This window comes from Erpetoichthys calabaricus, chromosome 9 (assembly GCF_900747795.2).
Source record: "Erpetoichthys calabaricus chromosome 9, fErpCal1.3, whole genome shotgun sequence".
In the NCBI taxonomy this organism is placed as follows: Eukaryota; Metazoa; Chordata; class Cladistia; order Polypteriformes; family Polypteridae; genus Erpetoichthys; species Erpetoichthys calabaricus.
The window spans coordinates 15,337,265-15,359,003 of record NC_041402.2 but is presented as its reverse complement, the minus strand read 5'-3'; the positions used below and the strand labels follow the sequence as shown (position 1 = coordinate 15,359,003).

At 41.9% G+C, this 21,739-nt stretch overlaps 1 protein-coding gene across 1 annotated transcript in view; it reads left to right on the top strand.

Annotated features, from left to right (window-relative positions):
* Positions 1–21,739, top strand: part of LOC114657378 (multiple epidermal growth factor-like domains protein 9) — a 425,007-nt gene that overhangs the window by 363,912 nt on the left and 39,356 nt on the right. The window lies entirely within an intron of this gene.

The window sequence follows — 21,739 nt, the reverse complement described above, 5'->3', positions numbered from 1 at the left end:
ATGAAGAAGATGTGTAAAAACAGTTATGAAAAAATCAGGTTTATGTGAATTACCTTCACCTCACACTAAAAAAAATGAGAGAAATCCGACCTTTAGCTGAAATAAATCTGTTCAGAGACAAAAAAATAATTCCTCATCAAGAAATAATCATTTGTAACAAAACCACACGTTCCATGATTATTGGCTCCCTGGTGTTTAATACTTTGTACAGCGTCCCTTTGCCACCGAAGCATCACCAAGTCTTCTCCTGCAACATCATTTGAGGTTGGCGAACGTCAAACAGCAGATCTGAGATCGTTCCTCTTTACAGAATGTCTCCAGGTCACCCAGGGTCCGGGGTCGTCTCTTGTGGACTCGGCTCTTCTGCTCACGCACAGGTTTTCAGAGGGTCCATGAGAGGGCAGGGCAGAAGCTTGGATTCGTACTCCTTTAACTGTTTTTGTGTGGATATGGACACATGTCTTGGATCGTTGTCCTGCTGGAGGGTCCAACGACGACCCGATTTTAGTTTAATGGCAGAGGCAGACGGATTTAAATTTTCAATCTACTGGTATTTCATGGAGTCCATGATGCCAGGTACCCTAACAAAAGTTCCAGGGCCTTTGGAGCAAAAACATCCCCACAGCATCATCCCCGAGAGTGGAGATCAGGTTCTGTTCCCTGTAGCCGTCCTTCTTTTTATGCCAAAACTCTCCTTGAATGGTTTGTTGCCTAAAATTTCAATTTTCGTTTAGTCTGACCATAGCACACGGCTCCAGTCAAATTTGCAGCAGCACTTGGCAAAGTCCAGGCGCTGATGTTTGTGGTCGAAATGTGGCACGCCTTCCAAATAATGTGTTGGCATGGAGGTGGTGTCTGCTGCTAGTTTTGGAGACTTGGTGACCCCAAGATGCCAGTTTTTTTTTTTCTTTGTTTCTCCAACTGCAATCCTTGGGGATTTTTTTTTTTTACCTCTCTTACCATCCCGCTTACTGTGCATGTGGGCAAAAGAAATTTGGGTGGTCTTCCAAGCAAAATGGTAACAGTTCCGGTTGATTTGAACTTTTTAATCATTGCCCTGACTGTAGATTTGGGCATTTTTAGGCGAGCAGTGATTCTGTGATAGCCATTCTCTGACTTATGAAGGTCAACACTTTCATGTGACTCGTGTGGTGTTGTCCTATCTAATGAACTGGGCCTCTGGGCCACCTCACATTTATACCCCAGTGACACAGGAAGTCCTGGATTACCCCTTGAAAGTTCACAGACACTCTGATCAAACTTAGAAAAAAGTTTCTGTTTCACTTTCTTCATAAGGATTTCTAGGTGTGACAAGAATTGTGGCTCATGTGGCACTGTTAAAAATAATTATTTCTTGATGAGGGATTATTCAGTTCAAGGTTGGAATTCTCTCATTTTTCAGGTAATTCACCAAAGGTATTTTTGTTTTTTAACAACTTATTCTAATTAATAGAATAGAATGCCAGGATATGGCTGACGTTTTTTCCAAAGCAACTCACAACATTTGAGATACAAGTGCTTCCATTTCTTTTTAGTTTTCCAATTGGAGCACAGGCAGGTGAAGTGGTGTCAGTAGTGGGATTTAAGCCCACAACCAAGGGGTTTGAAGTCCAAAGCCTGAACCACTTCACCACACTGCCCGCACCCCATAACCATTAGAGTGCACCATGGGAAGGCTGTTCAGCTTCCAGTACCACCTCAAAGCCACACTGGGGTAGAACTCCAACAAAAAACAATCATGACACAAAGGCTGGTTTTATACGTATTTAGATTGTACTTAAGAATCATCCATCCATTCATTTTCCAACCCGCTGAATCCGAACACAGGGTCACGGGGGTCTGCTGGAGCCAATCCCAGCCAACACAGGGCACAAGGCAGGAACCAATCCCGGACAGGGTGCCAACCCACCGCAGGACACACACAAACACACCCAAACACCAAGCACACACTAGGGCCAATTTTAGAATCGCCAATCCACCTAACCTGCATGTCTTTGGACTGTGGGAGGAAACCGGAGCGCCCGGAGGAAACCCACGCAGACACGGGGAGAACATGCAAACTCCACACAGGGAGGACCCAGGAAGCGAACCCAGGTCCCCAGGTCTCCCAACTGCGAGGCAGCAGCGCTACCCACTGCGCCACCGTGCCGCCCACTTAAGAATCATTTGGCGTACCATTTCAGGCTGTGCTGGGAAGCCCCCATTTGGAACTGAGTAGAATGAATGCAGCCCACTCTCCATCTCCTTCTTTGTTAGTCAAGGTGCTCTCAGCACTCCCGCCATGATCTTCTTCAGCTGCTGTTGGAGAACGCCGAAGTACTGGAGCTTCAATGAGGCCCATAATTTAAAAGTCTCAGGGTTGATAAGGTCAGCAGTTGTGGTGAAATAAAATAAATATGGCCACAACTTGACTTTCCTCACACATCTCTAAAGTGAACATGCTGGGTTGATTAATGCCACAGACTGTCCCAGTGTGAGTAATCCGGGTACCCTGAAATAGACCTATGTCCTGTCAAGGAATGGCTTTGACCAGCCCAGTATGGAATCTGGCACCCTACACATTTTAAATATATGAATAAATGGGATGATAAAATAAATGAATGGATAAACATTATTATTATTATTATTACTGGGTCTTTAAGGCACAAAGGAAGGGCCTGCTGGGAACAGGATTCCTGTCTGTCTCAGGCGGACACAGACACACATACACACACACAGAATGAAAAATAAATGAACCCCTGCCCAGAAGGAGCCCTAATCTGACATTCAGATAGAAGCCCAGGACTACTGGAAGTGCAAATCATCCTGAATCCGTTCAGTCATCACAGAGGGACTTGGATAGCATACAGGCTTGGGCAGATTTGTGGCAGATAAAATTTAGTGTCAGTAAATGTAACATATTACACGTAGTAAAAATGTTCAGTTTTAATCTTGCTAATTAGAATACACGATAGGAGGTCTGAAACTTGAAAGTACCTCTGATGAGAAGCACCTGGGGGGGGGGGGGGGGGGTCGTAGTGGACTTGTCACTGTCAACTGTCAGACAGTGTTCAGAAGCCATTAAGAAGGCTAACAGAATGTCAGGTTATATAGCGCCTTGATGTGTGGAGTATAAGTTACAGGAGGTTCTGCTCAAGTCTTTATAAACCACTGGTGAGGCCTCATCCGGAGTACTGGGTGCAGTTGTGGTCTCCAGACTACAGAAAGGACATAGCAGCACTAGAAAAGGTCCAGAGAGGAGCGACTAGGCTGATTCACAATTACGGGTTGAATTAGTCCAGTGGATCGAAATTGTGACTTTAAAATGAGTTCATCAAGAACACGGCAACACAGTTGGAAACTTGTTAAGGGTAAATTTCACACAAACATTAAGAAGTTTTTCTTCACACAGAGAACCACAGACACATGGAATAAGTGACCACATAGTATGGCAGACAGTATGGACCTTAAAAAACTTGATGTTATTGAGGAAGAATGAAGTGGACAGGACTGGTGGCCTTTTCTCAGCACAATTTCTCTAAAGTTCTAATACAAGGCGGACACACTACCTGCTATTCTGTTGTGCTGCCTGTGTATTGCCAGTTTTATTTATACAAGAATTGTTCTTTTTCTGCGGTGGGTTGGCACCCTGCCCGGGATTGGTTCCTGCCTTGTGCCCTGTGTTGGCTGGGATTGGCTCCAGCACACCCCCGTGACCCTGTGTTCAGATTCAGCGGGTTGGAAAATGAATGGATGGATTGTTTTGTTTTTTTTCCCAAGTCAAATTTAAAAGTACTTTTTTTTTTTTACAATCTCATTATTTGGGTGGTCTGATGCACAGTGGTTAGCACGGCTGCCTCCCAGTTGAGAATCTCATCACGTTTTTTTTTTTTTTAATTTTATTTCCTACTGTAAATGTTTCAGGTTAGGTTGGCTGGCAGTTCTAAAGCAGTCTGGTGTTAATGTGTACCTGAATGAGCTGGCACCATGTCTATGGCGGGCTCCTGCCTGGTACTCTCTGCTGTCCGGATAGGCTTTGTCTGTCTGCAAGCCCAAAACTGGCGGAATCAGAACCAAGAAACGAGCGGACTTGTTTATCAGGAGCCCAACGCTGACACGAATTTCACAATAAAAGTCTGACACCCTGGTGCTTTGGTGCCAATCCCCCCCAACCTTTCAGGTTGTGTGGTCTTACTGACCTCCCATTGTGACTGCTGATTAAGAGTTAAGGTGGTGGCTGATGTTGACCCATTGACTTGATTATCCTGGAGAGTAGAAATCTGTAAATATTAGTCTAAAATTAATTTTAAAAAACTGCATAATTCTAGTTTAAAATGTGCAGTTCCTGTTCATATTCTTCACATTAAATATTCATGTAAATTGTCAATTTCTGCTCATTATGAGGACGCATTCGAGGGACGCACCCTGTGGCGAAGTGGCACTGATTTGGCACAATTTCAAAACAACAGAAACACAGTAGCTGGTGCCTCCACGTTAATTTTTTAGACTTCGTTTCCCTTCATTTTCAGTAATCGCTGTCTAACTCATAGCAGCCATCCTTGGAATGTCTGTCCTAAAGTGTGGGCAAGTGCTGAGAAAACATCCTCACAGCAGACAGAAATTATACCAAAGCAGCAAAGCATGTTGTTCATCCGTTGTGGTGGAGTTAAAAATAAAGCCTAAGTGGATGGTAAGTGCCCACAAGTGTCACAGCACCCGTGTATGTGTGTGTGTGTGTGAGGCCAAAGTGAGCAGATAAAGTCTAGCGTGCCATGATGGTAAAAGTCGTGTTTTCATTCTTTGCAAGGAGAGCCAGCTGAGCTTTTCTTTTATTATATTTTTATTTCCCTTTTTTCTTCCCTGACATTCGAGATAATTGCTACCTTTGCCCTCTGAAATGATTGCAGACTACGCCTGGGAAATTTTGTTCCACTTCATTGGTTTGTGCTTCTTTAAAATGAAACAGCAGGACAGGCTGCTGTTGATGGGAGGTGGCAGTTTGGAGAAGAACAGTGCTGTGCACATTTGTTTATGGTGAAAAGGGAAGTGTGGCTTACAAAGATAAAGTGTGTTGCCTTTGTTCAAACTTTACCTGCCTTATCCATTTGTTTCTGTGCCCCACCTAAGCCCAGCACACCCTGGTCAAACACGTGCCGTTCTCTTCTCTGTGGTAGCTGAGTATGACGGACTGGGTGTTGCCAAAATTTCATTCCTCATCCATTTTCACCTTCAGCACTGCATGGGCACAAAGGACTTGCCACACAGCTGTTGTATTTTGTGGGAGGAAAGCAACTCCTGAGCAAGCAGAACTGAGGTTAGTTAATACAATCGCTAAGCAGATTCTAAAGGCGTAATCTCAGTGGCACTTCAGAGGCGGAAATGAGAGAAGAGCAAGATGCCAAGCTCTTGTTTGAATATGCAGACCACAAGCTGTATGCCATCACCACTTGAGGGTGGTGGGCAGGTGTGTGGCATGAGTGTGCCATCCCCGTAATGTGAGTATAAACTCCACTGTGCACCCGAGCAAACATGGACACCTAAGGACTTTCCTCAGACTGTTACTGAAGTTATAGTCATTGTTGGCTTTCTTGATGACAGCCATGTTAATAATTCTTTTCACCTATTACTCTGTAGTTAATGGAGAATAAGTGCCAGTCACTAATAAGAAACTCCTTTGTATTCCAAAAGAAGACAAATCTGGCATACGTGAAACATCATTTAGTGTGCCTATCGCTAATACAGTATACAAATTATCTGTAACATTTTGGAAGCTATTTGATCCAATGCAGAGTCTCTTGGGGGAGCAGGTCCTGGAAGTTATCTCAGCAGCAGGGGACGCAAGGTAGGGACCCGCTGTGAACAGTCATTGAACTGGCAGTCAGTGTGGTGTAGTGGTTAAGGCTTTGGGCTTCAAACCCTGAGGTTGTGGGTTCAAATCCCACCACTGACATTGTGTGACCCTGAGCAAAAAGAAATGGAACCAATTGTTGTAAGTTGCTTTGGATAAAGCCGTCCAATAAGTGAACAGGGGGGCAGGAAAATGCAAGGCAAGCCCTCTCATTGAGACTAATTTAGAGTTGGCACTATGACTGGAGATGTCTAAAATTCTCTCGTTGGTCAACTGTCCTCTTAAACATTGCCAGTGTTATTTCTGCGGGTAAGGGAAGGGGACATCGCCATTTTTTATTTTTAGTACTTATTATTTGGCTGATGCCTTTATCCAAGGTGCCGTTCAAAATCTGAGAGATACATTTCTCAACTGGAGCACAGGCTGGTGAAGTGACTTCCTCTTGGTCACACAGTGTCAATAGCAGGGTTTGCACCTACAACTCCAAGGTTTGAAGGCCAAAGCCCTAATGACTATGTAGGGTTGTGCGGTATACCAGTATGGGAAAAGTACCAAAAAAAACATTGCCCAATTTGGTTAAATTCTAGAAATAAAGCTCACTTGTTTTGTTAGCAGAGCATGAATTAGCTATGTGTTCAGCATTTCTTGTCTCGTATTTCCTGTCATGCTACATTTACCCAGATCGTTGTAGACACGGAACACACATGATATGTACGTATTCCAAATAACGAGATATTATTTACCCTATACAGCTCCAGGCACCACACTGCCAGATAAAGAGACTTGACCTGGGAGAACTTTGTGTGCGACTAAAGCTGGTCAATGGGTGATGGGGTAGCAGGCTGCCTGCTGCTTGTGCTGATCAACACATTTGCTAAACAAAAGATGCTGATGAGGAGGTGAGAGGGAATTTAAGGTGGCCCGCATTAGGCTTCAGGGATTCTAGTGTTAAAACAATACGGAACCAGCATTCCAGGATGTTCGGTACTAGATGTAAATGTTAGCTTTCCTCTCAATAACCCCCAAATCCCCCTTCCTTTGTCACTCTCAATTGTATTGTGTTTGAAAGAAGTCCATTTTGTAGACAAAATGAAACCAAATGGTTACATGTGATCAAGACTTCATGGGGAAAATTATTGTTTCAAAGTGTTCAGGACCTCACAGGGAAGCCCTCCTTATTACTTTGACACAATCAGAACTTGATGGGGGACCCTCCACCTATTTTGCCTCGACTCAGTGTCAATGTCAATTTATTTATATAGCACATTTAAAACAACATAGTAATGCTGTGGCCAAAGTGCTTTACAATAATAGAATAAAAGGAAAACAAAACAATTAACATAAAACATAAATAGAAATAAAATATATGAACATAAAATAAAATACATAATAAATAGAATTTAAAAATAGAAGTAATGTTATATAATCACAAGAGGAAACCATCAGTATTACTGAAGGTCACGGCTTCATGGACTTCATAGATGTGAAGAGAGAAGTGGCGCATAGTGCGGTACAATAGTGCAGTGCACACCAGGGAGGATGGAGTAAGGCGGGGGCTTTTGGAGATTTCTATTTACTTCAGAACCATTTTGGTACCAGTGCTGAGGTCCGAAAGCTGCTATCGATACACAACTCTAAATTTTAGAACTAATCCAACACTACCACTGTGCCACACATGCTTTTAGGCCACAGAGTGTCCTCTTTGTTAATTGCCATGCAGTGTTACAAAGTACAAAACTGACGTATCTAATGGAGAAAAGCACGGATATACAAAATGGTGGCCAAGAAGTAATCCGTCTCCTCTATTTGGCAACTTTGGTATCATAGCAGATGAGTGTGGAGAGCCAAATGATTTAACCAAAGTTATTTGTTGACTAAGCAGGAAGGTTGTCATTGCAAAATATTAACAAGTGAAGAGTCGGCAGTGAGTACACCATCCAAAGGACTATGCACGTTTAGTCAGTGCTGCTAGCACAAGTGCCGAAGGCTCGTCTCACAGCCATGGTGCTTCTGGATTTAGTAAAAGCACAAGATATAAGCAGGGCAGTGTGCAATGGACAGACAGCCGTTTAACATTACTTATATGAGTACCTTAGGTTTGCTTTACACATTCTCTCCAATGTGTTGTTTTAAATCACATCAAGTGGTCATCTTGCTACACCACCTATGTCTTCATTCAAAACCGCACACCAGTGTAGAAAATGGTCAGTTTTAGCCTGGACTTAAACCTTTTGGTTATAATAATCTTTGTCAAATTCTTTTTGGGTTGTTCTATCAACCCATCAAAATGTGCTCCAAAGCCGTTCTGCGCATGCACAGTATACACTTCACCTCATACGTCACCATACCCACCGATTTGTGCAACCTTAGAAAAAAATGTTGGCCGATGGTGAGTAATCCCATAAAAATCTTGTTTACACTTCGACATTTCGACTTCTTATCATGTAAATATTCGCTACGTTAGTATATTTTAACAAAGCAGCGCAAATCATCAGAACAGGGCCAGTGGTGGGATACGTGAGTCACACTTGCTGTAATGTTCAGCTTCAATACAAACATCCTCTTCCAGCAGCCTCATCATCAGTAAAAGTGCGTCTACCACATTGAACTCCACAGGAGGTTGTCAGATTGCTAATTTGCATTTTGTGATTGGAAACTATGATTGGATTTGTGTCCTTCTGCTAAAGAAGCATTTAAAGTATCCTGGTGTAAATGCAGTACATGTATGATGTGTTTACATCCTATCCACTGTAAGAGAAATAACAAGGAGATGAAGTATTGGGGACCAAGCCCATTTCATACAAAACAAAAGGAAAGAATGTGAACGTGAAGTCCAAATAATGGCGGCGGTGCCTTTTCTCAGGCTGAGTTAGTTCTCGTTCTCTGCTGTGGAAGTCCATCCTCACTGAGTTTGTGTTCACAAATGAATGCCGACTTCTGGAAGCTCCACTCTTAAAATAGCCTCCTTGGGCATAATGGGCACCAAGGTTATTATAGTTAACGAAAACTAAAATCAAAACTGAAACTATTATTAAAAAAACATTTTCGTACAATATTCATTTTTGAATGAATATTCTTGCCCTTAGTCTTTAACCCTTGTAAGTTTTAACTTTTAAACAGAAAGTCATCCACCACGAGCCGCCGGCATATATTCATCCAGTGAACGGTGGCTGGTGACAGAGGGCGGCTGTTCACACAGCATTTGCGGTGACAGAGCAAGCTGAGTGCGGGTGCGTAAAGCGTGAGAAATAGAAAGCGATTTGCGTGCCGACTTTCTTTGCGCTTGTTGTATATCAAGATGTAATTCAAATGGCTGAAATCAGAATGTGCTGGTCAACAAAACATTTACCATATGGACAGAAAAATCACGAGTGAGTAACGTTTCAGTTTATTTCTCAGGTGTCTGCTTTTTGTTGACAGCAATTCACCTGCCACTTCGCACTGGAGAAATCGTTTTTACTTTCTCATATACGAAGTATAGAGAAAGTATAGTAATCATGAAAAAATTCGACCAAGATATTTTGATGAATCTTGACGTTATAGACTAACCAGTGTCCAACAATATTGTTCTTTGGAATTGTGTGTGTACGCCCGTGCGCACGTGTGTGTGTGTATAAACACGAGAACTCAAAAACACAACTAGATAGATGGATGAAATTCAGCATGTGGCTGTTACACAACAATTATGGATCTGTATTAACTTTGGGGACAAATCCATAACCTAGAAGTGGTACTTTACCTGAACACATACTCGATTTTTATTTTATTTATACAGCTGCAGAGTCCAATTTGTTCAACTTTACTTTTATAATAATTGTTCAATATATTAATTTGATTTGTTGTTGATGGTTCCTTAATGTACATAATATAAAAATCTAATCATTGTCTTGCGGTTTACTCCTCAAATGTCCATCCCCATATCTGAGTATACAAGAAAATCGAGAGGAGAGCACTCCCGGTTTTTGATAGTTGAAATATCGTATTCTTTTTGTTCTTAACATCAGCCTTATCATACATATTGCATACCAGGGATTTCTCCTGCCTTGCATCCAAACCTGCTGAGGTAGACTCCAGATTTCCTGCAATCCTACTCTGGATAAACAGGTTTAGATAATGTATATGTTGTTCTTAATCTCAGACTCTCTGAGATCTCTGTTGTTTTATGTCTGTCCGTACTCTTATTACCTGCTCTTGCTCTGCTCATTATGGATTTACTGTCCTTTATGGTGGTCTATTCAAGTCTCACTGCCCCTAACCTTGACACTACATGCTTGTTGTTCTTTGTTTCCCTCACTACAGCTAGGTGGGGACTGCACACTCATTCAAGTCTAAGAGCCATGATAGAATTGTGTAAAATTGTTCATATTCAGTGTCTAGTTTTGATTATGCTTGTTTTTATCAGACAAAAACAAAACCAGATAGTAAACCAGGCAGTGTAGTAAGCTTCCACTAACATTAAACTCATGTCCAAATCTGTTAAGTGTACAGTTCTGTCTGATTATGATACAAAACTAACTCTGTAGGCGCTCCATGCCATAATTACTAAAACCAAAACTGAAACTGATAGATATAAAAATAAAATAGAAATGTCTTTGTGAAATAAAAACTAAACTAAAACTAAAAATACACAATGAAGGAAAACTAAAACTAAACTGAATTTCCAAGTAAGGTCAGAAAAATATAGAAATAAAAACTAATATAAAAAAGCAAAACTATAATAACCTTGATGGGCACTACTTTCACGGAAAAAAACTTCATTTGCTGTCAGAACTCATCGCAAGACTCGTCGTCTGGTCTGTGGGTGAAAGAGAAGAGAAGAGGGTGTTAGCAGCCATGCTTCCTCAGGCACTACTGTCGGTGGGCTTACCTCGTTAGAGCCCTGTAGATGCTTCTGATGCACTTGCACATGTGACGCCAAATACAAGGGTCTAGTGTAAAACATTGCACTTGAGACAGTTGTCCTCTGTATCTTAACATTGGTACTTGTCCGTAGTTCCCTAATTTTGTTCTTTGTGGTTTTATTAAATGGATATGTGGGAAACTAGTGTTGGTTAATAATAATAATAATTGTTATAGTAATAATAATGATAATTCTGCGGCATTGGGATCCACAATCAGACCACAGGGTCTCTGCCCCCTGCTGGCCTCACCAACACCTTTTTCAGCATCAACCCAAGCTTTTCCTAACTGGACTCCCTTCCAAGTACTGGCCAGGCCTGAACAAGCTTAGCTACAGGTGGATGACCTTTTCTGAAGTGCATGTGGTATGGTAGATGGGCTCTGTGTAAAGTTCTGGCAGGGAAGGACCTCAATGAGTTTTGCTCACAAGCTTTCTTCCTGACGCGGATGAAACTGATTCGTATGATGAGCCATTGTCATGTCCAGGATTGGTTTCGGCCCTTGCAGACTGAAGAACAATCTGGAGTCAGGAGAAGGAGAGGAAAATCCATCTTTCATTTTCCTTGTCAAGGAGACTTCCCAACTTGAATTCCTTGAATGCACACCATACTGTTTTAAGACAGGAGACGACCCACTTGTGTCACCTCCGTCTAGGGTAGCCCTCTGCATTGTGATATAGGTGAAGACGGAAGCCACAAAAGGTTTTAATCTGTTTACTTTGCTGTAACACATGTACCGAGTCCCATCACTTACGTACCCTCTAATACAAAATATATTTACATTTAAATATTAAAATATTATTAAATTAACAAATGAATTGAAAACCCTCACCTTACAGTAACCATTACAGAAGTGACAGAAGTAAGAGTGTACCCAAAGAAATGTTCCTTTTACATGGTGAGGGTATCTGTGGGTGTCCCCCCTCTCAGTTCTGACTGAAATTAAACTTAATAAAGTACCCCTGGGCTTTTTAACCCTAATACTCGATACCCTAAAAAAACGATAATGCTGGATGGCTGTAAGTGGAAGGCTACTTAACCTCCGTTACATAAGCAAAGTAAGAAGAAGCCCAACACAAAGCGTACTGCTGTGTGGGAGTCCAGACTTTGTAACCTGCAGCTTTAATGACGTTGTGCCCACTGAAGTGACGTGCTCATCAGAGCCAGCATTTGTAGCTAATTCTTCAAAGGCTGTCTACTTTTACTAAGAAGGGATGGGTGCAAATAATGAACAAATTCTCAATGATCATGCCATTCCACATTTTTGAACCATTTCACAAAGCCGCAGCTGGGCTGCATTTTGCATTCTTTCCCTGTTGTAGACCCTCTTATTGTTGGTACCATTTTCCGCACCGCAGTCAGCCAACATATAATACAAGGAATTAATTTTTCTGCTGGTGTCAGCCATAATTTTCAACAGATGAAGTCAAACTTGAAAGTAAGGAGCAGTGGAGTCAGCATAAAGAGCTCCAGCAAGCTGTCATGTCATCTGATTGTAAGCTACTGTAACAGTAGGACACGTGCCCGTCGGACTGCTTCAGGGTGGCACTCCTCGTGGTATTTACTGTAGAAGTGCTTTCTGTGCTTCCGTTAGTTTTGCTTGTGTCTCATAGGATGGACTTCCTCACTATTAATCTAATCTAATTCTTCTCTGTCTGTTCCGTTTAGGGTTTAGAGCATTCACAGCTGGTCTACTCTGCTGTTGACTGAACAAATTGAGTTTCTTCAGTCACTCGAAGCAGGATATGCGCCTTACTCAAGAGTTTGTCCGGACCATTAACATTTGTTTTTGCAGTTTCTTTATCTGGAAATTTTACAGCTTCATTGCCAGGAGAGTATTAGTCTGTCCACAAAAGCACACACTGTGAAAGAGAACTGAAATCCTTGAAAGGGATTCGAAGCACAGAACAGGTAGAGTTCAGTAACCAGTTCAGCAGAACGACACGCATAGTCAGAAATGAGGATTTAGTTGCCTTCCAAGAACATTTTTATTTTAAACTCTTATTTTCCAAGCACTGGTCTTCTGTAAGATAGGACACATATATACCCACACATGGCAGCCATTAGGGTGTGTGAAAGAGACCAAGAATTGTAATGTCACCAAAAGCATCATTCAAAACGCTAAACGTAAACGACAACTGAGAAATGAAATTTTTTTTTTGTTCTTTATTTCATCATATACAATTTCTTGTATTAGGAATTTGTTAGTTTTCGCATACCCCTTGGGGTCAGAGCGCAGGGTCGGCCATTGTACAGCGCCCCTGGAGCAATTGAAGGTTAAGGGCCTTGCTCAAGGGCCCAGCAGAGTAGGATCTCTTTTGGCAGTGACAGGGATTTGAACCAGCAACCTTCAGGATACCAGCACAGATCCTTAGCATCAGAGCCACCACTCCGAAATTGGCCGTGATTTGAATTTTGTTTCTTCTTGGCCTCAAAAAATAAGGGAGATAATCACTTTGTGGGTGTTGGTGACCAAGGAGTTTTAATGGCCAGATCCTTTTTTTTTTTTTTTTTTTTATAGATCTTCCTGCTCCACCATTTTGTTTTCATTATGGCCACAACCATTTGTTATGCAGGGCAGACAGGACCTGGAGTGTGCAACGCGTGACATCACTGCCATGACAGTGTAAAGGTTGGCATTGTACATTACCTGGTTGTCCAAGTTTGTGGATATATGAACATTAAAATAAATTGGCTGGTGTTAATATTGTTAAAGAGGTCTTTGTTTACAAACTCTTTTTCTGCTCCTTGACTTTGATTTTGGCCTTAAGTTTTGGGTTTTGCATTGTTGGTTTTTGAACCTCTCACTACATTTCCTGATCCAATGTTTTGTCTCACATTATGGCCTTTGTTTATCTGATTCTTGTTCTCCCAGTTATGACTGGCCTGTTACTACTATTAGGATCCATCTAATGATCCCATCGTGTGCAATAGTGCTGTCGTATCCAGTCAGGACATAAGCAGATGTAGATCAAGAAAAGGGAGCTATGTTCACCACCTCAAGAACCTGACCTTTACTAAACATCTCAGTCTATACGCTGTGCAGAATTTGGTGTCTTACATGTTTATGATTCCTGTTGATTGTTACATTTGTTGCTTTCTTTTTCCAGGCTTTGGCCTTATCCATAACTTATTTTTATTTATTTTTGCTTTCTCTCTATATTCACCCAAACATTGAAGCTGCAATATGAAACACAGTGCATCCTTGTGACATTCAGGCAACTAAATGGCTGGTTAATGGTTGGGGGGGTTCATGTTCAGTCCTGTGGTCACAGCCACTGTGCCGACCTAACAGTTCTTCATTAGGTCTTCTCCTGAAACAGTCTGTGAAACCACTTCATGATGGCTTAAGCACCAAACAGAAATATTTAAAGGTGACATCTCATGGCACCAGTATTGTTAAAAAAAAAAAAAAAGAACTTCCTTTAAATAAAGCCATCGTTCCCACCCTTCTAATGGCACTTTGACGCAGAAAAGACACCGTATATATTCGAGTAATAGCCAACCTGAACATAAGCCGAGGTACCTAATTTTACCTACAAAAACTGGAATAATTTATTAACTGGAGTATAAGCCATGGGTGGGAAATAATCAAAATGAATACCAATACAATTACCATACATTAATTGAGGCATCAGTAGGTTAAATGTTTTTGAGTATTTATTTCAAAGAAAAACAGTAAACTAGCTCTGTAAGTGGAGAAGAGGGTCAACAAAAACAATATGGTATCTCTCTCGCTTGCTTGCGCTCACGCATGTGTGTGTGTGTGTCTGTCTCTCTCTCTCTCTCTCGTGCGCGCGTGTGTGACTCTCTCACTAGCTGCACAGGGAGAGACTGAACACATGCGGAAATCATCGGCGCGCACAAACCGAAAGGGAAACTGGCTTATTCGTATACCGAGGGACAGCGAGACCTGACTCGAATATAAGCCAAGGGTGACGTTTTTCAGCACATTTTGTGTGCTGAAAAACTCTGCTTATATTGGAGTATATACGGTACATTTCATTAGAAAGCCAGGAGCCATTGATGTTTGCACTGAGCCTTTCTTTTTCATTCTCCATTTTTATGTCATTAGATAAGTCAGTGGACAGCCTCCTTGGAACCGAACAGCTTGACAATTGTCACAGGAGGCTGGGGGCCAGACCCAGCTGGGATGCCTGGAAGGACAGGGAGGCAGTCAGTACGTCCCCTGGGCTGCGAGGGGGCAACCGCCCTGGATAAGCAGGGGACCACAGGGATGGAGCAAGGAGGCACAAACCCATGGGGGCCTGCGGCTACTGCCAGGGGGTGCCTCAAGTCTCTTAAAGCCCGGGAGCTCTGCACTTCCGCCACACCTGGGAAGGTGGGGGAAGGTCCTTCCAGTGACACCCGGAGTGCTTCTGGGTGCTCATGCGGCACTTCCACCACACCAGGAAGTGCCGCCAGAAGAACGTCATCAAGCACCTGGAGCACCTCCGGGTGAATATAAAAGGGGCCACCTTCCTAGAGTCGGGAGCAGGAGCAGGACGAAGCTCCAGTGACACTAGAGGGAAAGGCGGCCTGAAGAGGGAATTGGGAGAGGCCGTGTTGGGAGTGATTGGTGCGGGAGCACTGTGTGCTGTGAGGACTTTATTAATTTAAATAAACGTGTGTTTTGTAAAGTGCTGGTGTTTGTCTGATGGTGTTTGGACCCGTGCTCATACACTATACGATTATGCATGTGTTTTTATGAATTAATGTTCTCCTGTAGTGTTCCCCTTGACCTTCAGATCCCAGAAGTCTTAATTCTATATTTTTACTGTCACAGTTTCAACCTTCAATGCAGAGTGGCAGTGTAACGCTGAGCGAGTCACTAAATCCGCCAAAAAAAAAGAAGAACCTGCCTGTGGTCTAAAGGCTAAGCCATCGTGACTGCATTCCTAAGACTTCGGGAACACAGGGTGACCCTGAGCTGGTCTGCTAACCTGCCTGTGGTCCATTTGGAGAAAGTACATGTAAGTAATTTTAGACAGATAGATCTGAAAGTCCCTATATAGTAGACAGATACAGAAGGCAGTATATAAGATACATATGGAAAGCACTATTAAAAATAGATAGGAAAGGAACACTTTTCATGTATATACAGTACAAACCCAAATCAGAAAAAGTTATGGAAAATGCAAATAAAAAAATAAGTGCAGTGATTCTTAAATGTACTTTGACTTATTTCATTGCAGACCGTATGAACCCAAGATATTTTATGTTTTGTCTGGTCAACTTCATTTCATTTGTTAATAAACATTGTAGTAGACCAGCCCGCACACAAACAGGTGGACACAGAATGTTCCAAAAGTCACACACGTTTTATTTACAGTTCTGCACACCACACAGTGACAGCGCACCAAACACCTGTAATAAGTCCGTCTCTCCCGTCTGGACTTCTACTTCTGCCGCCTTTACTCCTCTCCTCCCAAGCTTTGTCTTCTTCCTCCCGACTCCGGCTCCCTGACTGGAGGGAGGCGGCCTCTTTTATAATCACCCGGATTTGCTCCAGGTGCTTGATAACGATCTTCCGGCGGCACTTCCTGGTGTGGCGGAAGTGCCGCATGAGCACTCAGAAGCAATCCGGGTGTCCCTGGAATTCCTTCCGACAGCACTTCCGAGTATGACGAAAATGCTGACATCCAGGGCACACCCCCGGTGGTGGCCACAAGCCCCTATAAGGTTGAGCTTCCATGCTCAGTTCCCATGGCTGCCCTCTCGTGGTCCAGGGGAGGTATAGTCCCTCTCCCGGTCCTTCCAGACATCCCGGCTGGGCATAACCCCCAGCAGTTAGCCACAACATCCATCCGTGCATTTCAGGCCTGCAACACATTCTAAAACAAGTTGGGCCAATAAAGCATTTAGCACTTTGTAATGTCGACATTTCTTCTCACAACACTTAAAAGACATTTTGGCACTGAGGATACCAAGCGATGAAGCGTTTCAGGTGTTATTTTGCTTCATTCTTCCTGCAAATACATCTTTAAGGTGTGCAACAGCACAGGGTCTTTGTTATTGCATTTTTTGTTTCAAAATTCTCTACACATCCATACTTTAATTGGTTACAAACTCGATTGTGTTACGGTGTATTTAAACAAATCTGCATCCTTGCATGTACCAGTTCTGTTCTGTTGTTAGTTTATATTTATACAGTGGAACCTCGGTTCACGACCATAATTCGTTCCAAAACTCTGGTCGTAAACCGATTTGGTCGTGAACCGAAGCAATTTCCCCCATAGGATTGTATGTAAATACAATTAATCCGTTCCAGACCATATGAACTGTATGTAAATATATATATTTTTTTAAGTTTTTAAGCACAAATATAGTTAATTAAACCATAGAATGCACAGCGTAATAGTAAACTAAGAAATAACACTGAGAAAACCTTGAACAACAGAGAAAACTAACACTGCAATAGTTCGCGCTATAGTGCTACCACCCGCTAGCTAAAAACACTTTTTTTTAGTGAGTTTTAAGCACAGGGAAAAAAATGAACATTTGAAAAAAATCTGTAATTTAATAAACCACCAAGAAAAGTAACATTGCAACAATGCACACTACGAACCGATCGCTGTAAACAGAAGTAAAAACAAAATCAAGCCCAGTGCATTCTTTAACTGCCTTCCTACATGCGTCGAGCTCTCTCTCTCGTGCTGCCTGTGTGTGTGTGTGCGTGTGTGTGTGTGTGTGTGTCGCATGCTCTCGCTCTCTCTCTCTTGCTCGCTGCACAGGAAATGCACAGGGAGAGACTGAACATGCACAAACCGAAAAGGAAACTGGCTTGTTCGTATACCGAGTGTGTGGTCGTGAACCGAGGCAAAAGTTTTGCGAACTTTTTGGTCGTAAACCGATTTGTACGTGTACCGAGACATTCGTGAACCGAGGTTCTATTGTACATGCATTTTACCTGAGAACTCATCACAGCGCTCTGGGCTTGCAGTCGGTGAAGAGCACTATACAAAAATAAACTGCTATGAATATGAAAGGTTATATATAAGATAGATATGAATGGCACAGTATAGTAGGTAGATTATTAATGTTCAAAGGGAAATTCACTTGTTCTGATAGCAACATAGATCATAAAGCCATAGTGCAGAATAGTTCAAAACACACTGTTAGCCTTTATAGTGTACTTACAAAACAGTTATCTCGCAATATTCCTTATATATAAAACAGAATGTCTGTCTGTCTGTTCTCCATACAATCCTATACCTTTTGACTGACCTGGATCAAAGTTTTGCGTACTTGCTCTCTAGGACTTTACGGACAAGATTAGCTACTTTGGAACCCCCAATTTTGGCCCTGGGGGTCCCAGCGTGTTATTATTTTTTCTGTTTGCTACAGTTTGCACATTAGTGCCAAATGCTGGCTCAAAGCAAGTGAAATATCTGAACAGACTGAAGCCAGACTAGCAGACAAAATGACCAGAGTGTAACATTACTTACCCAGGCAACTTTCCATACTGCTTCTGTTGTATCTACCGTAAAATAAAAAGGAGTATCTTCTGCTTTTGCAGGGGTGAAGCTCAATCGAAACAGCACCACACAAATGAGAATCAGAGGGTTGTTGTTTACCCTCCTGCTTTGTTGGCTTTTCTTCATCATTTAAGCACGACAGACTGTCCACCTTGAACTAAGAGTACAAGTCACATATGACAGTTAGGAGTGACCGCAATTCTGGAATTGAAATGGACCCTAAAATAACAAATCCTCAACTCACAAGAGCAGAGACACTGATAGAGAGGTAGTGTGGATGATGGATGGGTCAGTTAGCAATAACTACAGGGTCACCATTCAAAAAACAGACAAACCTTTGCTTTCTTTTCTTAATCCATTCTACAAACACACCCGGGCAATGCCAGGTACTTTGGCTAGTATCATGAAGAAGTTTTGTGTCCCTGTTCCAGTGGTTCTGTTACATGTAGCTAGGGTGAAGGCAGACATCTCTGGAAGAGGCACTGTACAGGCTGATGGCTGCACACCACAGTTGAATGAGTCTATGGGAAAAGATTCTACAAGACAACATGGCATGGAGGAGAGGATGGACAACATTAGAAAAGATGTTCTCTAAGTTTCCATTATCATCCTCTTTTCTGCCACTGCATCCCAGTAAGTCCAGTCCTGTAGTGTAGCTGGCCTTCCTGATCTTGAACTGGTGTTACTTGGTCAGTATATAAAATTAAGGTTGGTAGGGTGTAAAGCATCAATGTTCCTTATAGAAGCATGCATCTCCATGTTTTTTTACAGCAAGTGTTTTGTAAAGAGTTCTTCATGGGAAAGGCACTACATGTGACTTCTTGTCACACATCATGTCGAAGTAGTAATTGAAGGTGGACTTAGCAGTCATTTGAATTTTGTGTTGGCCTGTAACATCTCTAAGCTCTCGAGGGAGAGGATTAAAGGTGATAAGAAGAATGTAACACGTTGGCTGTTTTTTTGAGAATGCTTATTTCAATGAGCTTTAGGCTCAGCTACTGCAGGGACTTACAGCATCACCAAAAAACGTTAATGCCATGTCATCCCTCTGCAGCCCCCTCTCCGTCCATTCTTTTTAAAGAATACAGCAATTCACTAATTTCTACAGGCTACAGCGCCTGCCAGGCTCCTGGGAAAAGGAGATAAAAAACTGTGCAGTCATCCCCTTGACTGTGCATCATTATTTATTTTCAATCCCGTGTGCAGTGGATTTACTTTTGTGCTGCGATAACAAAAAACACTTTGCCTTGCAGTGGTGCGGTATGAAAAGTAAAGATTACTACCGAAAGTTTACTAAGCATAAACACAACACAATTTTATTTGGTAGCTTACAATTCATAAAAAAGAAAGGGGAACAAGATGGCACTTTGGTTACTGCCCTTGGCTCTGGGTCCAATTTCTCTCACCCTCTACATGGTAAAGTTGCATCCTAGGCACGTTGAATAAATGTGAAAGTATCAACATTTTAATGGACATGTCAATAACTGTATTCAAAGGTTCTAACATTTTATTTTGTGTTGAAGGCAACCTTGTGCATATTTTAAAAACAAAAAAATATATTTAGATTTTTGGTTATTGTTGAAATGATATTCATGTATAAGGAAGTAAAACTGTTAGGTTTGAATACACAATGGGAGGTCTGAAAGTCCACCTTAAGAGAAGGATTTAGGAGTCGTAGTGGACTCGACATTATCAACTGAGAATGTTCAGAAGCCATTAAGAAGGCTAACAATGTCAGGTTATATAGTGCCTTGATGTGTGGAGTACAAGTCACAGGAGGTTATGTTGAAGCTTCATAACATACTGGTTAGGCCTCATCTGGAGTACTGTGTGCAGTTTTGGTCTCCAGGCTACAAAAAGGACATAACAGCACAAGAAAAAGTCCAGAGAAGAGCGACAAGGCTGATTCAGGGCTACAGGGGTTGAATTGTGAGGAAAGATTAAAAGAGCCGAGCCTTTACAGTTTAAGCAAAAGAAGATTAAGAGGAGAGCTGAGTGAAGTGTTTGAAATTATGAAGGGAATTAGTCCAGTGGATCGAGACGGTGACTTTAAAATGAGTTCATCAAGAACACGTGGACACTGTTGGAAACTTGTTAAGGGGAAATTTCGCGAAAAAATTTTGAAGTTTTCTTCATGCAGAGAAGCACAGACACTTGGAATAAGTGACCAAGTAGTGAAGTAGACAGGAGGACTTTAGGGACCACCCTCAAAACTCGACTTGATGTTACTGTAGAAGAATTAATTGGGCAGGACAGGCAAGCTTTGTTGGGCCGAATGGCCTGTTCTTGTCCAGATTATTCTAATAAAGTGAAAGAGTTTTATTTGCTTTTTATTTATTTATTGTCCAATGGTATTTTTAAATTTTCCCCACCAGCCTCCTTACAAAATCAACAAGAGGATGAGAACAGGGAGGCGTCACTTCTTGCTGATAAGAACTTGCTGGCAATTCCCAAGTCATCACTATCATGAGTTAGAGTATTTTTGTGTTTAATTTTGCATTTTTTTTTATTTGTATTTTCCACAATTTTGTGTTGTTTTTCATGGCCGGAGGCACAGTTTCCATGTCCAGTGCTGACACTTCACTTTACAGGGTGATTATCGTCACCTGTACAGTGTACAGCGGAGTTCTTACTTGCATTTGCTAATCATCATTCAACATATCGCCACTCTTCAGCACCCTGATTTGTTAGTAGGACAACCTGACTTTGAAACTTCCATCTTTCTTATCTAAAATGCATTCCAACAGATGGTGAATCAACCGTTTTAGCACTGCTACAGAGACTGCTCAGTGTTACACAATTGAGGCTGCCATTGGGTATTGGAATGACACGGACGTAAAAAGTCAAATCTAAATAGGCTATTAGGGTTGCTATCACATAGGACATAAAGAAAACGCATGTCATTTTTTTGATGCTGAATTTGTATTTTAATGTCGCAATGAAGGAAAACTCCTAAAGATGATACAACATGCATTTAATTCTGAGTTCTCTCTTGTTGCTGGGGTTGTCATAGATGACGCTATATAAAACTATTTTTTGATAGTGTAAAGTCTGTGCCAGTGGGACAAGAGGCTTAACTGGATGCATTGAGCCTGAGGTGCCGTGATGAGCGTCAAAGGCCAGAGGCAGGGTGGCTTACTGTAGAACTGGAAGGTATAAACTGGTAAAGTAAGCAATAAATTGTTAATCTGTGACAAACTGGTGTATATTTTTAGTAAAGAATGTTAAAACAGCACATGGCTCAGCTTGAGTAGGCAGCATGATACCACGTGGTGCCTGTGTAAGTGTGGACTGTTCACTTATAGCACTCCCAGCCTTTCCTAAGTGGATCAGTGATTTATCATTCAGTGACCTCACTGTGAAAATCAAACACATTTAGAAACTGAACAATTCATTTTTTTAAATTTCCTTTTGCTAATTTGTCTGCCAGTTCATCTAACATGTAAAAAGAGCATCAGATACCACATATGTTAAATGGTATAAAGCAGGCAGAACGATGGGCATGTTGGACTGTGACCTTACAATCACTGCCATTT